This window comes from Ovis aries, chromosome 1 (genome assembly GCF_016772045.2).
Source record: "Ovis aries strain OAR_USU_Benz2616 breed Rambouillet chromosome 1, ARS-UI_Ramb_v3.0, whole genome shotgun sequence".
NCBI classification, from domain to species: domain Eukaryota; kingdom Metazoa; phylum Chordata; class Mammalia; order Artiodactyla; family Bovidae; genus Ovis; species Ovis aries.
Window position 1 is genome coordinate 149,046,530 of NC_056054.1, and position 7,479 is coordinate 149,054,008.

Below are 7,479 nucleotides of genomic sequence, written 5' to 3' on the forward strand. Positions count from 1 at the left end.
GGCTGGTTGGATCTCCTTGCAGTCCAAGGGACTCTCAAGAGTCTCCTCCAACACCACAGTTCGAAAGCATGAATTTTTCGGCATTCAGTGTTTTTACAGTCCAACTATCACATCCAAACATGACTACTGGAAACATCATAGCTTTGACTAGACCAACCTTTGTTGGTAAAGTAATATCTCTGCTTTTTAATAAGCTTTCTGCTGCTGATGCTGCTGCTAAGTTGCTTCAGTTGTGTCCGACTCTGTGCGACCCCATAGACAGCAGCCCACCAGGCTCCCCCATCCCTGGGATTCTCCAGGCAAGAACACTGGAGTGGGTTGCCATTTCTTTCTCCAATGCAGGAAAGTGAAAAGTGAAAAGGTGAAGTCTCTCAGTCATGTCCAATTCCTAGTGACCCCGTGGACTGCAGCCCACCAGGCTCCTCCATCCATGGGACTCTCCAGGCAAGGGTACTGGAGTGGGGTGCCATTGCCTACTCCGAATAAGCTGTCTAGGTTGGTCATAGCTTTTCTTCCAAGGAGCAAGTGCCTTTTAATTTCATGGCTGCAATCACCAACTGCAGTGATTTTGAAGCCCCCCAAAATAAAGTCTGCCACTGTTTCCACTATTTCCCCATCTATTTGCCATGAAGTGATGGGACCAGATGCCATGATCTTACTTTTCTGAATGTTGTATTTTAAGCCACCTTTTTCACTCTCCTTGTTCACTTTCATCAAGAGGCTCTTTAGTTTTTCTTTGCTTTCTGCCGTGAGGGTGGTGTCATCTGCATACCGGAGGTGATTGATATTTCTCCCAGTAATCTTGATTCCAGCTTGTGCTTCATCTAATCCAGCATTTCTGATGATGTATTCTGCATATAAGTTAAGTAAGCAGGGTGACAATATACAGCCTTGATGAACTCCTTTCCTGATTTGGAACCAATCTGTTGTTCCATGTCCAGTTCTAACTGTTGCTTCTTTACCTGCTTACAAATTCCTCAGGAGGCAGGTCAGGTGGTCTGGTATTCCCATCTATTGTAGAATTTTCCACAATTTGTTGTGATCCACACAGTCAAAGGCTTTGGCATATTCAATAAAGCAGAAGTAGATTTTTTATCAGAACTCTCTTGCTTTTTTGACGATCCAACGGATGTTGGCAATTTAATCTCTGGTTCCCCTGCCTTGTCTAAATCAAGCTTGAACATCTGTAAATTCATGGTTCATATACTGTTGAAGTCTGGCTTGGAGAATTTTGATCATTACTTTGTTCATAGAACAAGGCTAGATCTTAACTTCGTAGAAATAAGTGGAGGCAACACAGAGAGGAGCTGAGGCCTTCAGGGCTTTTAAACTGCTGCAATTCAGAGAGATGGGCTTCTTCCCATTTTTTTCACTGATGAGATTAAACATACCTCGGTATGGACTTTTCAGTTAGACTGCAATAGTGAGTTGCCCTGACCTTATACACTTCTAGAAATGGCCCAATAAATTACTCAAATAATGATTCTGTCTTAAATGTACCCATTTTGTTTATTACCTTCTCCCATTTATTTTCCTCTATACTTTGCCTGGGCTTTTCAGGCAGCTCAGTGGTAAAGAATCAGCCTGATGGAGCAGGAGATGTAGGAGATGTGGGTTCAGTCCCTGGGTTGTGAAGATCCCCTGGAGGAGGAAATGGGAACCCACCCCAGGATAATTGCCTGGAAAATCCCATGGACAGACGAGATTGTCAGGGTACAATCCATGGGCGTCACAAAAGAGTCAGACACGATTAACAACTGAGCACACACACATACTTTGTCCACTCTATTATTCCTTTTATTACTTATATCATTTCTTTTTCCTTCTTTACTAGCTATTACCCAACATCTCAAAATGTCTTATTTTTGCTAGGAGCTTTATATCTGTTTAGATACATACACACCAGCTGTATACACACAGCATATGTTCACACACGTCTCCCTTTGTAAACATTCTCTCCTCCTCATGTCTCTCAATTCCTCAAAGCCAAGTTTCTCAAGACACTCACTATCATTATTTCCTGATGATCCATGGCCTCCCTAAGCTTCACCCCAATTTCTCTAATTACTTATCATTCTAAGGAAAACAGGGACCTACAAACTGAGAATCAATGTAGTGCATATCTCTGTAGCACTTTGCTAATGTCACCCCAATGCACACCTTTCCTTCACTTATACATTTTGGTGGGCTTCTAACAAGCTTCCTGACCAGAGGTGGGAAGCCATCTCCACTGGTACCCTTCCTCCATGCATTTCAGAAAAGATGGCATAAAAGCGGGCCTTTATCCCTGTTAGTTCCTCTAAACTCTTCCTCTTCCTTCAGAGACTATGCCTAGTATTGGCTTAGGTGGCTCAAGCCCAAATTTCTATAAGTCTGTGGTCATCTTACAAAACATTTCTGAGCAAAATTTAACCAAAATAAGATCATGAGAGATCACTCATGACAGTAGTCATGTTGTTGCTTATTTTTTCTGTGATGACTCAAATACTCAACCATTCAACCAGAAGACCCATCAACAGAAATCTGAAAGATAGAAAACTCTGCAGCTCCATGGACCTCTGGGATGATAATATATTACCCATAGTCTACTCCAGGCCAACTACAACCTCTCTTATTCAACTGTTGAAACAGAAGATGAGACATGCATCAATTTACCTGCCCTGAGGTGAAATGTAAGGAGTAAACACATAAACAAAATCAAGAACCTAAACAAGATTATCAACTGGCTTCCAGAGAGAAAACAAGTACTCTGAAGTGTGGATGACAAGGAGGACTAACATCCAAGAGGAACTTTTTGTAACATTTCACTCATGTCTTTAAAACAAATACCTATTTTTGAAACTTGATTTTAAGGAGATTCTTTCTAACTGATATTCTAGAAAAATGAAGTCAACAGTTGTATCAACTTACTATTATAGAGATGGTAAAAAGCTAGAATATAGTCTTTCTTGTGACCCATGTCACTGTGCAGGCAAAGAGTTGTTCAGGTGGCTAACACAATAGAGAAGATTAAGTATTTTACTATTATGTCTTTGTGAAAGATGAAGGTGTTATTTTATTTTTACTGAAAAGTATCATAAGACATTTACAAATGAAACATGTAAAATATTTGTCAGACATTGAAAAAAATGTCTATGCTACTCTTGTCATTGACTCTTTAATGTCTCAGAACAATTAGGTTGCAGTAACTAATATCACTTCTAATAATTAAAATAAATATCAATGCTCTAATCAATATGTACTATTATAAAATTTTCAAAATATCTCATCTTTGTATGTTTGTTCTAAAATTTTCTAGGTGTTTTAAGCCAAGTAAAGGATCACACTACTTGTAAAACAAAATATTGTTTCATAACTTTATGAATATTGTAATTATAATAATATTATAAAACAAAAAGACTACATAGAACATTCTTATTTCCTTGGAAACCTGTATAGATTGTAGGAAAATAGTGTACAGCTATTTATAACCATTTTTATTTGTCAAATTAAACTAGTATCACTATAGATACTCCTGAGTTTCAATTAGAATAATAAAAATCTTCATTATTATCTCAAGGGAAAATTTATTTTAAAACTAATACATTCAAAAATAATTACTTATATACTATATTATTTAGACAAAATATGTAGGTTGCATAACTAGACTTTATTTGCATATCCTTTTAATATTTGCTTATTAATGAACACTGATATTCTCTTTGCATGAAAAAATTGGGTAATAAAAATATGAGATGTCTTTCTAAAATCATATAATCAAGGAATACTGCTATCAATTCAAGCTGCGTATGTATGACCTAAGGTAATACTTAAAGTATCAAGTGATATTTAATGCATATACTCATAGAAAGCTTAAAATTAAGTAAAGTTGTCAAAGGTGTGTGTCTATTTATCCCAACTTTATGCACTCCAATTTTGATCTGATTCACTAGTCCACAGGTTTCCACTGATACAGAATTATCTTAATGTTAAAACATTTTAGTAAAAGTATACATTTGCTTCCTGTTAGTAAATAGTGACAACTATTCAATTGTAGCTCAGTTGTTTATTAATATGAATTTGATCTAATTGTATGGCTTTTGACAAACTACGTGAAAAAGGTTTATCATCAAGTATGAAGTCACTGACAACTAACAGCATTCTGTTGCAAATAATATATATTCATTCTAGTTTATTCACTGCTAAAAATAAATATAGCACTTAAAAAGCATTCACATTTACACTTGAAAAGTATGGACATTATTTGCTACTTTAATTTGGTCCAATGTTGGCTTCATTTATATTAATAATATCTATTTCTAAGGCTGCTTTATTTGCTAATAAGCAAAAAGAAAAGATAAAATAAAACCTATAGAGGCAAAAGTAAAATATAAGTTAAGAAATCAGTATAAAATAAGAAATCAGTATAAAATACTGAGGGAATATTAAAACAGAGGCTCTATGGTCCATTTTCATCATAGAAGATGAAGTGAGGAGAGCTCAAATTTGGCAATTCTGATTTCATTGCTTTTATGAGGGGAAAGTACTGATGTCAAAGGACTTAAAATCTCAGTTCTTATAAATTCATTAGCAATTTTCAATAATTTTAAATGTACCATGCAACCATCTAAATTTAATTTATCTCCTCATGTTTTATTTACAATTGTAAATTAATCATTTGTAATTCTCTTTTATTAAAGAAAATTTAGATTGAGGATCAGTTTTCTATCTAAATATATTGTTTAAATGAGTCATTTTGCCCTAGGTAAGGAGCAAGATCCTATTTGTTTGTTTGTTTGTTTGCTTTTGCATTTATAGTTATTCATTTGGTTGTTTGAGCAAAATTCAAATGAAAAGGTAGAGACTGGGAACAGAGATCAGTTAAAAGAGGTAATTAGTAGAGATAAGGAAGACTATAAGATGTGGGGGAATCAAATGGCTAGGTAAAAGATGAATTAAAAATGAGAGCACACATGTAGCATAAATACAGGACAAGACATAGAAGAGTAATTTATGGATAAAATAGAGATTAGTTTGGTTTGATATTTGTTTTGATGTGAATTGTGAATGTCTTAATAGACTCAGAAAAAGACTAAATAAGCATTGTAAGGATATTTTTGGTATAAACTTTAAAAAATGCTATCCATTTAATACTAGAGATTTTAATACAAAATATTAATAACTGAAAATAAATATTTTTAGTGTTTTCTTTCCATACTAAAAGGAAATGAAAGGAACCACATAAGTTGAGTTCTTGCATTTTTAGTCTATTTCTCTACTAGGCTAATACGTTTTGCACATTAAAAAATTATAATTTCAGAAATAAACTGTGCTGTGCTGTGCTGCGCTTAGTCGCTCTGTCATGTATGACTCTTCACAACTCCATGGACTGCAGCCTGCCATGCTCCTCTGTCCACAGGATTCTCTAGGCAAAAATATCGGAGTAGGTTGCTATTTCCTTCTCTGGGGGATTTTCCTGACCCAGGGATCAAACTCAGTCCCCTGCTTGGAAGGCAGATTCTTTACCACTGAGCCCCCAGGGAAGCTGGAGGACATTATGCTAAGTGAAATCATCCAGAAATGAATATACAAATACTGTAGAGTTTTACTTATACATGGAACATAAAATAGCTCAACTCAGGAGCAGAGAGTGCAACGGTGATTGTCAAGAGGTGGAGAGAGGGGAAAATAGGGATGGTAGCCAAAGGGTACAGAGTTTTAGTTATGCAAGTAAACAAATTCTAGGGATTTACTCTACAGTATAGTTTCTATAACAATACTTTATTATATACTTAATATTTTCTAAGAGGGTAGATATTACAGTAATTGTTTTTACCACAAAATAACAATAAAGAAGGTTGGAGAAAACTTTGGGAAGTGACGAATAATGCATAAGAAATTAAAGCTGGTTATAATTTAACAAATATATACTTATCCAAATTCATTGAGTTGCATACGTTAAATATGTACAACTTTTTGCATTTCAAATAAGTAAATGAATGCTATTAATTAAGGTACTAGCTTAATAGAAACTTCTTAAGGGCTTTGTGTGAGTTGTAGTTGAAGAGGTTAGAGAGAATTGATTTCAGGCTAGTATACAGGGATCTTCAAGTTTCCTGAAAGATAGATGAAATACATACATTTTTCAAAATGTTCTATTCCTGGGCACACTCCATTTATCTTAATTTTCTCTAATATAGCTGAGGCTCAATGTAGAATGCACAATAATCACATATCCTTAAATGTAATTGGTATAGGCATTTTGTGATTAACAGGAGGATGTATCACAGCTGTGGAGATGCTAGTGAGGTGTTGTTATTTGAAAAGGATATCTTTCATTTTATGATGAAGGAGGAACTAAAAATCTCAATCATCTCTAATAACATGGAAAATTTTGGCATTGCTGATAAATTAGAGAATACCTTATTAGGTTCGGTTTTACTCATATGATAAGATTTCAAAGAGTTTCGGCTTTTCTTGTGAAATGATTGGTCTTAAATACCTTTTGTACAGCTGTCAGTACTCATTAACCTTGACCATCTAGTACTGAGCCCTGAAGGTCATGTTCATGGTTCTGTATGACCTCAAACCCTGAATGTGGTCTTCATGACAGCAAGAGGGTTGGAGTAGTGGTTTCTAGGAGTATTTCTGGTATTGGTTCTTATTCTTACATCTTTAGCAATAATTCAACTTAAACTAGGAGAGACTGAACCACCTACATATGTGAAATAAAATTCAAGTGGAATAAATCCTCAATTCTAAGCAGAAGCCTCTTGAAGACCACATGGAATTAGAGAACGTGTGACAGGGGAAATCAGGGTGTGAAGAAGGATTCTCAACTGATTGTGATTATCATTTTACTTTTGCAAGATTTTACAAAAATAAATGACCATGAGAGTATATTGCTGGAACTTCTCCCTGGGTCTAGAAAGGGGCCAGCAGAAGTGAAATTAATCTTCATTAGTACCATACTAAATTTACCTCTGAACCCCAGCTGATCTTAGCTGCTCTATGAAGCAGACAGAAATGAAGAACTCATGGAGAAAATGATGGCTGAAAGAGGCAAATCTGGGCCTAAAGAAGAAAGCTTTAAGCCAAGTGTTTAAAAGGGTTTATTGGCCAACAAGTATGAAGAGACATATTGATGTATCTGAGCTGCTTAGGTTTATGAAAGGTCACCTGGATATCTTCAGTTGCATCATCCTTGTATTTAAATTGAGCTTTAATAAATTGCTTCAGTCCAAAAATTACAGGAAAGGTGTATTCTTAATTAATGAATGAATTGATCTCTCTTTTCTTTTTTTCCAAAAGGGGACTTTTTTGCATTCTAAAAAGGAAGACATCACAGCAATAGATCCTATAAGTAGAACATGCTAAACGAACACTTTTTCCAGTCTGTGTTGTGCATTTTTAAAAAGTCTAATTTAATTGCTTTCAATATATGTGTACATATATAAGTTATTTTAACTGTGGAGAATTATTGAAGTTGAAAGACTGGTT